Source organism: Phyllostomus discolor, chromosome X (assembly GCF_004126475.2).
Source record: "Phyllostomus discolor isolate MPI-MPIP mPhyDis1 chromosome X, mPhyDis1.pri.v3, whole genome shotgun sequence".
Lineage (NCBI taxonomy): Eukaryota > Metazoa > Chordata > Mammalia > Chiroptera > Phyllostomidae > Phyllostomus > Phyllostomus discolor.
In genome coordinates this window covers 74950005-74965456 of record NC_050198.1, presented here as the reverse complement: position 1 = coordinate 74965456, position 15452 = coordinate 74950005, and positions in this window count along the sequence as shown.

Genomic DNA, 15452 nt, shown 5'->3' with positions numbered 1-15452 from the left:
TTCTTTTTAACAACTATTTTTTGACTCACGATTCTTGGAGTTGGCAATTTAGTCTGGGCTCAGCTGGGCTCCTTCATGTGTCTATGGGCAGCTGTAGGTCAGGTAGGCAAATCTGCTTCTGAGGGTTGACTGGATGTATGCATGCAGTGAATACTGAGATATAGATGGAAATGCATAGATGATTTTCCTATCTTACTTTTTTTCTTTCTTAGCATTTCATGTTGAATTTACTCCTGAGCCATAAATTTGTTTGTTTGTTTCTTTGTTCATTCTGGAATATCTTTTTTTTTTTCCTGTACAACTTCCTTCCTCTTCTGGTTTAGGAACAATCCGCTCTTTTTCAGTGAGGATCATCTCAGTGTGGCAGGGAGAGCTCATGAATGGATAGATCCACCCCTGACCTCTGTAAGTTCTGCAGTGCATCTTGGGAGCTTTGTTCACCTAGATGTGCTCGATGACCAGAGAATTTACATCTAAACCCTTAAGTCCAGCATAACTGTCCGCATTTTTAAGCACGTGCAACAAAAGTTCAGCACTTTTTTGGGCCACCGACCCTGCATCCCCATGGTTTAGCCTAGGCAAACCTACCAGCTCCACCACTGTAATGACAGAATGACACACATTGTTTCTATAAAATGACATTCTTCAGATCCTTGGTGGCTTTTCAGATATACATACACCTGATGGTCTGGACAGTTTCATGAGTGTTTATAAAGTGAACATGAAGATTTGAACCTCTTGATTTGCATGATTTTGTGAGGTTTGGAAGTCAAGAAAATTAGAAAACTATTTTCAGAGGTCACCTCAGGCCACTTTTAGGGAGAGCTTTCCTATCTTTTTTCAATAAAATTTTTTTTCAATAACAGCTTACATTCAATATTATTTTGTATTGGTTTCAGGTGTACAGCATAGTGATTAGACAATCATATACTTTACAAAGTGTCTCCCCCACCAATATCTCCAGTACCCACCTGGCATCATAGATAGTTATTATAATAGTATTGTCTATATTCCCTGTGCTGTACTTTATACTTTATAACATGGCCATTTTGTAACAACAATTATCTACTTCTCAATGCCTTCAACTTACTCAGCCAGCTTCCCCAGTCCCTCCTCCTCTCTGGCAACTATCTGTTGACTGTTGTCTGTTCACTGTATCTACGTCCATTTCAATTTTGTTTGTTCATTTATGTTGTTCTTTAGATTCCACATATAACTGAAACCATATGGTATTTGTCTTTCTATGACTAACTTATTTCACTTAGCATAATACCTTCTAGGTCCATCCATGCTGTCACAAATGGTAAGATTTCATTCTTTTTTATGGGTAATATTCTATTGCATATATTTGTATTTACTTCCACTTTGTATTCACTTGTCTATTGATGGGCACTTGGGCTGCTTCCATATCTTGGCTGTTCTACATGATGCTGCAATGAACATACGGGTGCATATATTCTTTTGAATTAGTGTTTTGGATTTACTTGGATATATACCCAAAAGTGGAATTGCTGGGCCTTAAAGGCAGTACCATTTTGTATTTTTTGATGAACCTCCATACTGTTTTCCACAGCGGCTGCACCAGTCTGCAGTCCCACCAACAGTGCACTAGAGTTCCCTTTTCTCCGCAACCTCTCCAACACTTGTGGTTTGTTGATTTGTTTATTATGGCCATTGTGACAGGTGTGAGGTAGTATCTCACTGTGGGTTTTATTTGCATTTTTCTGATTAGTAATATTGAGCACTTTTCATATGTCTATTGGCATCTTTGTGTCCTCTTTGTTTAACTGCATATTCAGGTCTTTTGCCCATTTTTTAATTGGACTATTTGTTTTGGGGGGCTTTGAGTTCCATGAGTTATTTATAAATTTTGGGTATTAACCCCTTTTCAGATGTATCAGTGGCAAATAACTTCTTCCTTTTAGTGGGCTGTCTTTTTATTTTGTTGATGGTTTCCTTTACTGTACAAAATTTTTTTAGTTTGATGTAGTCTCATTTATTTATTTTTTCTTTTGTTTCCCTTGCCCAAGGAGAGGTATTAGAAAAAACATTGCTAAGAGATATGTATGATTTCATTGCCTATGCTTTTTCCTAGAAGTATTATGGTTTTGAGTCTTACATTTAAGCCTTTAATCCACTTTGAATTTATTCTTGTATTTGGTTTAAGGTGATCTAGTTTTATTTTTTGCATATATCTGTCCAATTTTTCTTATAATCCTTTGTATTTCTGTGGTTTCAGTTGTTACTGTTCCTCTTTCATTTCTAATTTTATTTATTTGGGTCCTTTTTCTTTTTCTTGATGAGTCTGCTTAAAGATTTATTCATCTTTTTTCACTTTTCAAAGAACCAGCTTTTGTTTTCCCTGGTCCTTTGTATTATTTTTTTAGACTCTATTTATTTCTGCTCTGATCTTTATTTCCTTTCTTCCACTCACTTTGGGTTTTGTTTGTTGTTCTTTTCTAGTTCTTTTAGTTGTAAAGTTAGATTGTTTATGTGAGATTTTGTTTGTTTGTTCCTTGAGGTAGGCCCAAACAGACCAAGATTTGGCTGTGTGAATAGAGAGCTCTGCACAGGAATGGTGGTTCCATTTGGGTGAGTGAGAGATAAATGGCCCCTTTCCTAGAGCCACACAACTCAGTCTGTCCCTGGTTCTGCTGGGAACTGGAATGCAGCAGGAGGGGCTACTACAAGTTGGGAGAGTGGGGCTAGTGGACCTCCCAAGAGAGGGAGGTACTGGTCAGGCTTTCAGGAATTGGGAAGGAATGGCTCTTGCCCCAGAGCTACAGAACCCAGTCACTGACACCTCTGAGTCCACTCAGACTGCTACACCCTGGGCCCAGGCAGCTAACTCCTCCACAGGGCGTAAGCTCAGCAGAGTGGGGGACAGGGAGTCATGAGGGTGGGGCTATTGTATTCCCCCAGGTTGAAGCCATAAGGAGGGGAGTGCTTGACCTAAGAAAGATGGTGTCTGTGAGTGGTGTGGTAGAAGGACTGAGCACAGGAACTCTAGCAGCTGTCCCTTCAGCTATTTCCCCAAGCCACTGAACTTACATGACTCTTGTCTAGTCTGCCCACCCTCTGCAGGAGCCCAGGGTGAGTGGCTGTGAATGAGATTTTGTGCCTTGCCTCTTTAAGAGGAAGTCTGAATTTCTAGCAGCCTCTTATCTTACCCTGACAGAATCCTGACTGATTTTCACAGCCAGATCTTACATGGGTGCTTCTTCCCAGCTCGGAACCCTGGGCTGGGGAATCTGGCATGGGATTGAGACCCCTCACTCCTCTCGGGGAAACTCTGCAGCTGAGATTCCCCTCCAGATTCTCAACCACCACTTGTGGTGCAGGGCCAGCCCTTTTTGTGCTTCCTCCCTTCCTGCCAGTCTTGATGTGGCTTCTTCTGTAAATCCTTGGTTATAAGATCTGTTCAGCCCTGGCTGGCGTAGCTCAGTGGATTGAGTGTGGGCTGCGAGCCAAAGTGTCATCACAGGTTCGATTCCCAGTCAGGGCACATGCCTGGGTTGCAGGCCATGACCCCCAGCAACCGCACACCGCACATTGATGTTTCTCTCTGTTTCTCCACCCCCCCCTCTGCCCTTCCCTCTCTAAAAAAAAAAATTAAAATCTAAAAAAACACACAACAACACTGAGTAGTGGATGATGTTAAGAAATTATGAAAAAAAAAAAAGATCTGTTCAGCTAGTCTTTAGTTGGTTATTCAGTTTGATTTTTTAATATTTTAGTTGTAATTCTAGTTAGGTCCTGGGAGGAGGTGAGTGTAACTTTCACCTAACTCCACTGCCATCTTGGATCCCCTGATTTTCCTATCTTGACTCTACTACCTCACTCTAGTCTCACATATCTACATCTACAGTTAAAAGGCAAATTTTTGTCAAATGATTTTATAAAATACCAAGGGCTGGTTTCCATTCCTGCTTAGATGTAGAAACACCTTCCTCTCTTCCTCCCTCTCTCTCTCCATCTCTCTCTCTAAATAGAGCTGTACAGCCTGCATAGAATGCATGGATCAGCATTTTGAGGACTCTGTAAAGTAAGTGCTAGTAGACATCTCAGAAAAGAAGACAAGAATTCAAAGTATTGTGCCATCAAACTGGCAACCCTAAGCAACACTGTGGTGGCAAGGGCACCAGCACTGACAGCAGCAGTAACAGACACCTAAAGGGGCCTAAAACTTTGAGGGAGGGGTACCTTCCTCTTTAGGACAAGGTTGTTCCAAGCAAACCACCATTGTTTTTTTTTTGTCTCTCCCCAGACATGGACACAGTCACAAGAAGTACATAGCAAAACAGAGTAACTAAATCCAAGCGTTCTGGCCAGAAGACTAAATAGGGGAGCCCTAAGAACCAGAAAGGACCAGGGAGATGGTGGAGGAGGAGGTGTTCAGAAAAATAACTCCATTGAGTGGTTAATGATCTCCTCATAGAAGTGTACACAAAAAAGACCAATTTTATTGTATGTTATATTAGCAAATAAAATAAAACAAATGTGATTTAAAATAAAAGTTAGTCGAAAGAAAGAATACCAAGGGCATACAAAATACCAGAAATAAAAACATAAACGAGGGCAACAATCTTTAAACTGCCTCTGAAAATGCTCAGAAAGCAAGATTTGCAGTTTCCAGTACAGCATGAAAGAAGCTTGTAAGTTGCTACTAGGAGGAAAAAGGGCTATTTTCCTATATTTGATTCTATATATTTGGACACAGAATTGGGGAGTTCAGGTGGGGGCTATAAAGTCTTGCTGGAAAAATCTGAAAATTGTTTTGCCAACACTCATTCTTTCATTCATTTATTTTCTCACTTAACAAATGTTAGGTGAGCACCTATTATGTTCCAAGTTAAGTAAATTCCTGAGTTTATGGCAAGGGTTAAGACACAGTTGTGACCTAAAGGATCTCAGAGATTACTAACAATACAGGTCTAGTTTCCAGTCCAGCATGTAAGGAGCTTGGAAGTTATTCCTCCATCCTGAAAAGTAAAAATCTGAACAAACTGAACAATCAACAACTCTTCTTACATCTGTAAGAGAAATGAGGTCACAGGGCAAATTGTTGCTCACAAAATAGGAGAGACTAACAGGTGAATACAGAGCATCTTAACTTACCCTAAGAAGAAACCTCCACAATCCCATTACCCAAACAGAAACCTCCGTGGGAACCAGTGCTGAGGTAGGGAAACCTGAACAGTAATTGATGAGTTCCTGGAGGCTCAGTGTGGACAAGACTGACCCTTAAAAATTCCAGGGGGACCCAGCCGTGAGGGGTCCCCCACCACTTTTGTGAGTTTTACCTCCTGGATCTCTGCCAGGTTCTCAGTGATTATCAGAGAACAATCCCCCCTGCCCCTGCTTCTGGCAAGGGGAGGGGAAAAGGAACCATTTTGAAAAGCGCCAGAGCATTCTGTTCTCCTTAACAAGCTCTGCACTCAGAAGAATAAACCAGAGCCTAACCTGCTGGGGTTTAATCAGAGACTAACTCACCTGGAGAAGGGAACTACTCAATTCCAGCCCACTCTTGCCATTCTGTTCCACCTAAGGGTGGCGGGGGAGAGGGGGCAAAGAATAATCTGAGAAGCACATGTGAAGTGCACAGTCCAGAGGGACAGGCTCACTAAAAGTCTGAACACTTACATCCACACAAAAACCTGCATATGGATATTATAGTTTTATTCATATTTGCAAAAACTTGGAAGCAACTAAGATGTCTGTTCTTCAGGTGAATGGATAAATAAACTGTGGTATAACTGGGCAACGGAATATTATTTAGCCCTATAAAGAAATGAGCTATAGTCCTGGCTGGTGTGGTTCAGTGAGTTGAGCACCAACCTGCAAACCAAAGGGTCACCAGTTTGATTCCCAGTCAGAGCACATGCCTGTGTTGTGGGCCAGGTCCCCAGTAGGGAGCACATGAAAGACAACCACACATGGATGTTTCTCTCCCTCTCTTCCTCTTTGTATAAAAATAGATAAATAAAAATAAAATCTTTTTTAAATTTTTTAAAAAAAGAAATGAGCTATAAAGCCATAAAAATACATGGAGGAAACTTACATGCATATTACTAAGTAAAACCAGCCAATCTTAAAAGTCTACAGACTGTATGACATTCTGGAAAAGGTCGAACTATAAAAACAGTAAGTTCAGTGGTTGCCAGGGGTGAGGGAGGGGGGAGGGTGAATAGGAGCACAGAGGAATTTTAGGGCAGTGTATATTACAATGGTGGGTACACATAATTATAGATTTGTCCAAACCCATACACCACACCACATTGGTGTGGTGTGTACACCACACCAATAGTGAACTCTAATGTAAACTGCGTATCTTGGGTGATAATGATGTGCCAGCGCAGACCCATTGAGTGTAACTAATGTACCACTGTGGTACGGGATGTTGGTAATGGCAGAGGCTATGAAGGTGTGGGGGCATGAGGTATATGGGAAATCTCTGTATCTTTCAATTTTGCTGTGACCCCAAACAGCTCCCATGGAGAAGGACAATGTGTAGAGGGGGACTGAATATGGGGCTGGTGGGCAGGGCAGGGGAGAGCAATGGGGTAAAAATGGGGACAACTGTAAATGAACAACAATAAAAAATTTACAAAATTGTCTGTTTTAAGAATATTCAGAAAACATTTTCTTCAAGCTGTGCACAAAACTGACAGTGCCGAGAACTGTTTCTCCAGTGTAATGTTTAAAAAAAAGTAAATGTGAAAACCTTATTTTTAGCAAAAGTTTTAATAAGTTTTCAACAAAATTTTGGATTTATTTACATTTTTTATGGTAGTGTTAATTTGGCCTTGGCTTCAGGTAATACTGATTCTAACACTTGACCATTTAGCATTTTACCTAAATGTGTATTCAGTGCACCTCTAAACACCAATTAAATAGGAATATCGCAATCACTGGAAATATTTCATTTTACCTACTGTAAACTTTGATTCATTCACCAGGCATGTGTTCTATCTCCTTCTCAATTTTAGGTGTACCTTTATAAAGCAGTATGATTTTGAAGTAAGAATATAGGTGCTTTATCTATTCCCACATGCACAAAGTATTGTCACAAATTAGGAATGACAATAGTAAAGGGCTTCAAACTAACCCTTAGAAAATCAAAGCCATTTTTGGCAGATGTGCCCCCAAATCTCTCAAGTGCAGCACTAACAAGCCCATCCAGCAGGTCAGTTCTTCAGTTACCTAGGCATTACTTGTCACTAGTTTCTCTTTGGTGGCTGGCTGATCCAGAACTTACATTGTTCAAAGCTCATCTTTCCTGTTCTTTTTCAAGACTGAGATTTGGTTACCCCGCTACATTTTTTCCAGCCTAGAATTACAGTAGTGTTGCTCTCTAGCTTAGAATTTGGGGTCTGGTTCATCCATACGCTAAAGCAAATCACAACTCATTTCTCGAGAGTTATATTGGCCCTGACACTGAGTATTCCCTTGGCCTGCTTCCATTATGAAGGGCAGTGGCTTTCTATTCTAGGATGGATTCTTGTTTGGCTCATTTTTCATTCGGGTTGACTTTTAAAACACATGGCTCTGTACTTTTGGCAAACACAGAATAGCTGTGCTCTAACGAGTGTCAGATAGCATTCCTTCAAACCCAGTTGCTCAACTTATCAAAAACTCAGCTGAGAGAAATCAAATATATAGAGGCCTGGGGGCTAGGAAGTCCATTCATACCTCTAATCTAAAATGTACCCCTGGGATCCCTAAATGCAAGAAAACTGCCTGCATGGAATTACTTTGGCCCCCACATAACTACTTTTTAAAATATTGAGATATAATTCACATACCATGAATTTCACCTATTTAAAATATGATTTACTTTCCATTCACCTATCTTCTATTGTGTGCATTCAAATCTTTTGCCCCCTTTTTATTGGATATTTAAATCATTGATCTGTCCTGAGTTTCTTCATATATCCTGGATACCAGTCCTTTTTCAGATGATGTTTCACGAATGTTTTCTCCCAGTCTATGGCTGGCTCATATTTTTTCTCACTGGTGTCATTTCATTAGCAGAAATTTTAAGTTTTGATAGTGTAGTTTATTGATTTTCTTCTTTGATAGATATTACTCGTCTATGTCTTAAGAAACCTCTGCCTTCTGCCACATTGTGAAGATATTCCTGTATTCTTCTAGAAGCTTTAGTTCTATAATCCATCGTACAATGATTTTGTGCATGGTGTAAGATAGGGATTGGGGTTAATTTTTTTCATATGGCTATCCAGTTGTTCCAACACATTTTACTCAGTAAGGCAGCAAAATATGAAATTAAGATATAGAAATCAATAGTCTTCATGTATACAAGTAATAATCAGTTACAGAAGATAATGATAGAGAAAGACCGTGTTCAAATTGCAGTAATAGCCCTGGCTGGTGTGGCTCAGTGGACTGAGTGCTGTCCTGCAAGCCAAAAGGTTGCCAGTTTGATTCCCAGTCAGGGCACATCACTGGGTTGCAGGCTGGATCCCCAGCTGAGGGTGTGAGAGAGGCAACCGATCAAATCAATGCATCTCTCGAACATCGATGTTTCTCTCCCTCCCTTTCTCCCCTCTCTAAAAATAAATAAATAAATACAATCTTTTAAAAACTGCAATAATAAAGTTTAAATACTTAGGAATAAACTTAACAAGAAACGTGCAAAACCCACGTGAGGAAAACTTTTAAAACACTCCTGAAGGACACAAAGTAGACTTGAACAAATGGAAACATATCCTCTGTTCTTGAACAGAACATCATAAAGATGGCAGTTCTCAGTTTTTAAATTTAACACAATCCCAATAAAATACTAAAAAGTTTTTTTGATGGACTTAGACAAGTTGATACTGTCTGTATGGAAAAATAAACATGCAACAATAGCTTGGAAAACACTGAAAAGGAAATCACATATAGGATGCTAAAACATACTATAAAGCCTTTATAAATAAAAGTGTGGTACCACCCCCATGAATACACAGATAAGCCAGTGAAACAGAATAAGAAGTTCAGAAACAGAGGTTGAGTACATAGAGAAATTTAGTATATGATAAAAGTGACATCTCAAATCACTGGGGCAAAGATGAACTTTTAATAAACAGTGCAGGATAGCCATTTGGAAAAAGATAAAATTAGATTCATACCTCACACCATTAACTTCAAATGGACCAGAGATCTGAATAAATATATTAAGCTACGTGAGTTCTAGAAAAAAATTGAATTCCTGTATATCCTGGGCATAGGAAAAGGTTTTCTGACTCAAAATCCAGATGCAGTCCAGATTGACTCATTTGACCGCATAAAGGTTTTAAAAAACATTTAAGTTAAATACAAATGACAAACATGGAGAAAATATTTGCAATATATATCAAAGACAAAGGGTAAATATCTCTAACATCTAAAGAATTGTTTGAAATTGAAGGGAAAACAAAAAAAAATTAGCGAAAGACATAAACAATTCATTTTAAAAAAGACATAACTGACTCCTAATAAAAATGTTCAACCTCACTTAAACAGAAATGCAAATTGAAATGACAATAAATCTATTTCTCAGCTATCAGATTGGCAAAAATTACAAAGACAACAGTCTGTTGGTGAGGCTGCAGATAGGCACTCATCCATCCGCACCACATGCTGGTGGGAATGCAAATTTATATAGCCCTTAGGGAGTGGGGAACCTGGCGACATTTAACAAAAATCAAAAGGCATTTACCATTTCCACTTCTAGGAATTTACTCTGCAGATATATACCTTCAATGATACAAAAACATATATACACTTGGTTGTTCACTGTAGCATTTTTTGTGAGTGCAAAACAATGAAAACCACCTGAATGCCCACACATAGGAGTGGTAACTGTAGAGTATTATGTGCTGCAAGATTGAGACTCCTTCAATGATATGAGTGATTTGTAGGAAATACTAAGTAAAAAAGCATGCAAGGGTAGTAAAAATGGAACATAAGAAAATAACCATGTATCTTCTTATTTTTGCAAAAGGAAACATAAACCAGAAACAGGGAGTGAGTGGGAACAGGATGGAAAGCATGGTGGATATGAATGGAATAGAAAGAGTTGTGAGTTAACAGTAGGCCTTTTCTGAGTATATATTTGTGTCTAGTTTTGACTTTTGGAATCATGCTAATTATGTTTCATATATTCAGAAATAAATAAAATCAATAAGAATTGAGAACTTCAAAATGCAATATAAACAAATAAATGCACCTAACTGTATGTCAAATGAATGACATAACCACATGGCGATGGTAGTTGCAGGGGGAAGGGATGCACAGGCTGTGCGTATGGATATAGTACCAATGCACACTCGTGGATCCCACAGCCTGGTTTCTAAATACCATTCTCCAATAAAAGGAACTGGGACTTCTTGGAGATATGCCTGATTCTAAGGATGGGCAGGGAATGTACAAAATGAGCCTGGAATATCTTCTGGTACTAAAAAGTAATGAAATGATCAAAAAATGAAAACATGTCAAAAACAAAACAAAACAAAACAAAACAGGAGCTAGTGTGAAAGGACTCCCACTAGCCAAATCTGGGCCAATCTCATCAAGAAAATAAGTAGATATTAATGAATTTTAGGCATAGTTTAAAATAAATGTTTCTGAGTCCATACTGATACAAATAGTCATAATTAATTCAGGCAAGAAAGTTGATGAGTTACAGGATATTTAAGTAGACTCAAAGTATCTCCCCACGAAATACTTACCAATTTTGGATTAAAAAAAGAGAGAAACTTCACAGTGGAGAAACCCGGCATCACCTCAACCAAGTAATCAATGTTAAAATGACCAGCAACCAGATAAATCAACATCTTATGCCTCCTGATACGATGCACCGAGCATACGTTACTTCTGCAGTATTCTTGCAAACAGAGCATAGCCTGAATCTGCCTACCTAATCATGAGGACATATTGACGGGACAGACAGTTTGAGCTTGTCTAATAAAGTGACTAGCCTGTACTCTTCAAAAATGTCCATGTCATAAAAGACAAATACTTAGGGATGTTTCTAGATTAAAAGAGGCTAAAGAGACATGAGAATTAAATGCAATGTGCCATCACAAATTAGTTCCTGGACCAGATGTGTTTTCTCTTGATGTGCAGTTTAACATTAGTTGGGCAGTAGTAAAAATTTGAGTTAAAAGTCTGTAGATTAAACGATAGGGTGTGTCAGTCTTAATTTCCTGATTTTGTTCATTGTACTGTGGTTATGTAAGTGAGTCTCCTTGTAGTTTAGGAAATACACATCGCTTAGGGCTAAAAGGGCATCATTTCTGCAACATTAACTTTTCAGAAAAAAATTGCACACACTGAGAATGATAAATATGATAAAGTGCTAGCACTAGGAATCTGGGTAAAGATTAGAGAGTGCAAAGAAATCATATATGATATCATTTCAAAAGAAAACATTTACCGTATTTTTTGGACTATAAGATGCACTCTGTCCCCCCAAATTTGGGAGGAATAATGGTTGTTAATGCTGCTGTTATGTTTACATTGGTGAAATATTACTTTATGTTATTAAATATTTTACATTTTTTGCTTCAATTTTTTCCTATTTCCCTCCTCTAAAACTGAGGTGCATCTTATGGTCTGAAAAATATGGTAATATAGAAAATTTACATCAAAAGAAGAAACTGGTAAATATTGAACTCCAGGTAATGAGATACCTGCTGAAAAAAATAAGGCTGTAAAAAATGAGAGAACTTTTCATTTTCAGCCCAGATAATTGAGGAGTCACACCCTAAGCTAGAATAGCTCGCTACCCTAGACTAGAGAAGAGCAAAAAAAGAAGAGAAAAAGAAACTTCTGTGAACCACTGTAGGTAAGTCATTGTGGGATCTTGTAACAGCAGCATCTCCTACCCCAGCTAATACAGATCAGGTACCTTAAAGCAGGATGCTGACAAACAAAACAGACTATTGCCATTGTCCAATTCAGAGGTGGCTGTGGAAGATAAAACTTTCAGAGGGAGGATGATACAAAGACAAAGGGTAAGGAAATCCCATCCACAGAGTAGAACCAGAATTTGACCAAAGGACTTCCTCCACTGCCAGGGCAGGAAGTCTTCAACATCTCTGTCTAGCAGGTTTCCTATGGATCAGTTGCTGATACACTTTTCATCCTTCCCTTTTCTGAGTCACTGTGGAGATTCTATGCTCCACCATTTTATATTGGGGGTTAGAGGATATCCATTATCTGGACCTGATGGTAGAAGACTGAGTTTAACCCAGAGAAACTAGACTTTGAGACACATACAATACCTGAATAGAAATTTTGGGTTGTTTCCCTTGAGAAAAGGAGTATATCCTAGGAATGGCAAGAAGGATGTACATGGACAGCCAGAGACTGTCCATGTTCACAAAGAGAGACTAAGGCAGATAAGATACTGCAAGTGGTCTGCCAAAATTCACTCTTCCATTCTTCCTGGGCAAAGGCTAGAATATATTTTCCAGCTCTCCTGAGTGCCACCCCCTACCCCAAGTTAGGTGTGACCATATAGTTCTCTTCAATGGAATGTGAACAGAAGTGATGGGCGCCATTCTCTGGCCTGACTCACTGTACCATAATCTCTCCTCACCTCCTGTGGGCTAGTATGATGAACCAAACCAACTTAGAAGCCATGTGTTAAAGATGATAGAATTTCCTGCCATCACAACTGAATAGAAAAAAAAGGCACCTACCAATTTGGAAGAGAAATCCTGAATTGCTACCAAAGGGAGAAATAAATTTATGTATTAAGTTACTAAATTGCTATTGAGTCTCTTCTTACAACAGCTTAACCTTCTGAATAGAGGCCATTGGGGCTCTCAAAGTAGACAAATACAAGAAAAGGCTTTTGAGGGTGCTAAAACCCTAGGAAATATGTCAGATAAACCTTTAAATTCCGTGAAGGGCTACTCAAATGTGCCTACACTTACACTGGAACTTCGTGCAAAGGACATTCATCCCAAGAGATTCAGAAGTGTGCCCTGGCTGGTGTGGCTGAGTGGGTTGACCGTGGGCTGCTAATGAAAGGATAGGTGAATTGATTCCCAGTCTGGCACAGGCCACGTCCCCAGTAGGGGGAGCGTGAGAGGCAGTCACACACTGATGTTTCTCTCCCCTTCTCCCTCCCTTCCCCTTGGTCTAAAAAATAAATAAACCTAAAAAAATAAAAAGATTTGAATCGGAAAATACGAATCTGACCCAAACAGGTTTTGGCAGGTGTGAAATTGAGTGCCAGGCTCTGTTCCAAGCTTAATTGTTAACACCCCATCCAATCTTCTCTCAACACACCAGCACAGCCATTTGCAGAGGGGAAGATGATGAAACTGGTTGCTCAACTAAGAAGACAGGGAAATACAGGGAAGTTTCCATGGGGCATAAGCTAGACTCTGACAGCTATGGACACTGGGGACTTACTATGGTAGTTCCAAGTTCAATTACTATCATGAGAGCTTTGGGAAAGCCAAACAGGAATGGCTTTCTGCTGGTTTCCTGAGATAGCTGCCAAATAAAGGCATCCCCAGCACTCCACCAGTAGAGCACAACTCTTGACCTGCCATTGAGGGATTAGCCTGGGGTACAGAGGAAGAAACTTGAAAGAGAAATTAGACTCTGTAGATAGGTTAGGGAATACTGCTAAGTCAATTTGGCAAAATGAAAATCATCGGAGAATTCCAGTGAAGTGGTAAGGATGAAGGCACAATTCCTGTGTATTCAAGGGGGACTGGGAGAAAAGGAAGTCCAGGCAGCAAAGGGGGAGAAATGGGGCAGTGCCTAGGGAAACATGTTTAGTTTTGAAGATGGGAGATGTTTGTATGTTACAAATAAACCAAGTGAAGGGGAAACTAATAATGCTGGGGAGGGGAGAAAGGGGTATCCAGAGTCTTACATACAATGACCGCTTATCCACTGTGAAGAAAGAAAATGCAGTGTATATGAATACAGAGGCAACCACGTGGGTACATTTAGTAGCACAAAGATGAAAAGAGGTGGTTAAGAGCATGGACTGTGGAGTTAGATGGCCCAGCCTCAAATCTAGACGCCATCACTTGGGTTGTGTGCCCTGAGGTGAGTGAATTTAACTTATGCACCGTTTCCTTATCTTTAAAATGTAGATAATGTCAACTATACATATGCCGCAGGAATTAACCACTGAAGCAGCACTCTGAAGTGTTTGGCACACAGTAAACGCCCAACAAGTATTGTCTATTATTTCTTCAAAATTAACTATAATTTTGTTGTAAGTACTGTAACATTATTTAAAAGCTACCTTGCCAGAATCACTAAATTCCTCACTCTTATCCTCAACTTAAGATGGTAGAGGGTTAAAAAAAAAAGTAGCTGACTTTTCATTTTAAGTTCACACTATCAAGCCTCAAACTGACTTCAATTGAGGAACCCACTTTTTAAGAATTTACAGCTCATTTTTAATACAACTACACAAATGATAAACTGCAGGAAAAGCATTTTTTCTCATTGGTAGACTAAGGCCTAATTTGACTAAAACATCCATATTGTTAAACAAATTAATCACAATTCATTTGAAGGCACCCTACTTCTTAGGGTATTTGCCAATTCTGAGAACAATGTAACACTTAAGTCACCAAAAGTACCAGTTGTGAATGCCTGTCATTTTTTTGTTGTTCAAGTACAATTTTCTTTTACTCCCATCCCAGCCCACAAAACCAGCCCTCCCCACCTCCCTCTCATTTCCTGTCATTTTTAAAGGTGGTAGGATGACCAACTATCTTCTAGTCTTGCCCCACTCACCCCTAAGCAGTTATTAAGAGTTTGCACTTCTGATAGTCCTTTATGCTGCCCCCTTTGCCTGGAATTTTCAGCCATGTTCACCCTGCTCCACTCAACTTTTAAAATTAAACTCAAGTAGCAGCTTTATTCATAAAAGCTTCAAAGTGGAAATCTAGATGTCCATCAACTACTGAATAAGCTGATACACAACATGAATAAAGCTCAGAAATGTGTCGAGTGAAAGAAAACTTGTACAAAAATACCTACTGTATGATTTCATTTACATCAAGTTCTAGAAGACCCCAATTTGATTGACGGTGGCAAGAAACAACAGTTGTTGCCTCCACAGAAGGGATGGAAGTGGAGATTGATTGGTACGGCGCATAAGGGAACTTTTTGGGTTAATGGTCATGTTCAAACCTCTGATTGGGGCTTGGGTTCAGGAGCTCTAAGCATTTGTTAACTCAAAAAAATATGTACTTAGAGTTTGTGTATTTCATTGCATATGAATTTTATACCAAAATAAAAAAAAAAGGGAAAATACCTCTGAGTTCCCTTAACACTCAGTAAAAATACTGAGCTTACTCCATTTTACTAGTTTTACATCTGTATCCCAACATCCAGTGGAATTGTAATCAATTTGAAAACAGTGTTTTATTGGGCTTTGCTCAGCAGCTAGCACAAGGCCAGGCACACAGTACTCAAAA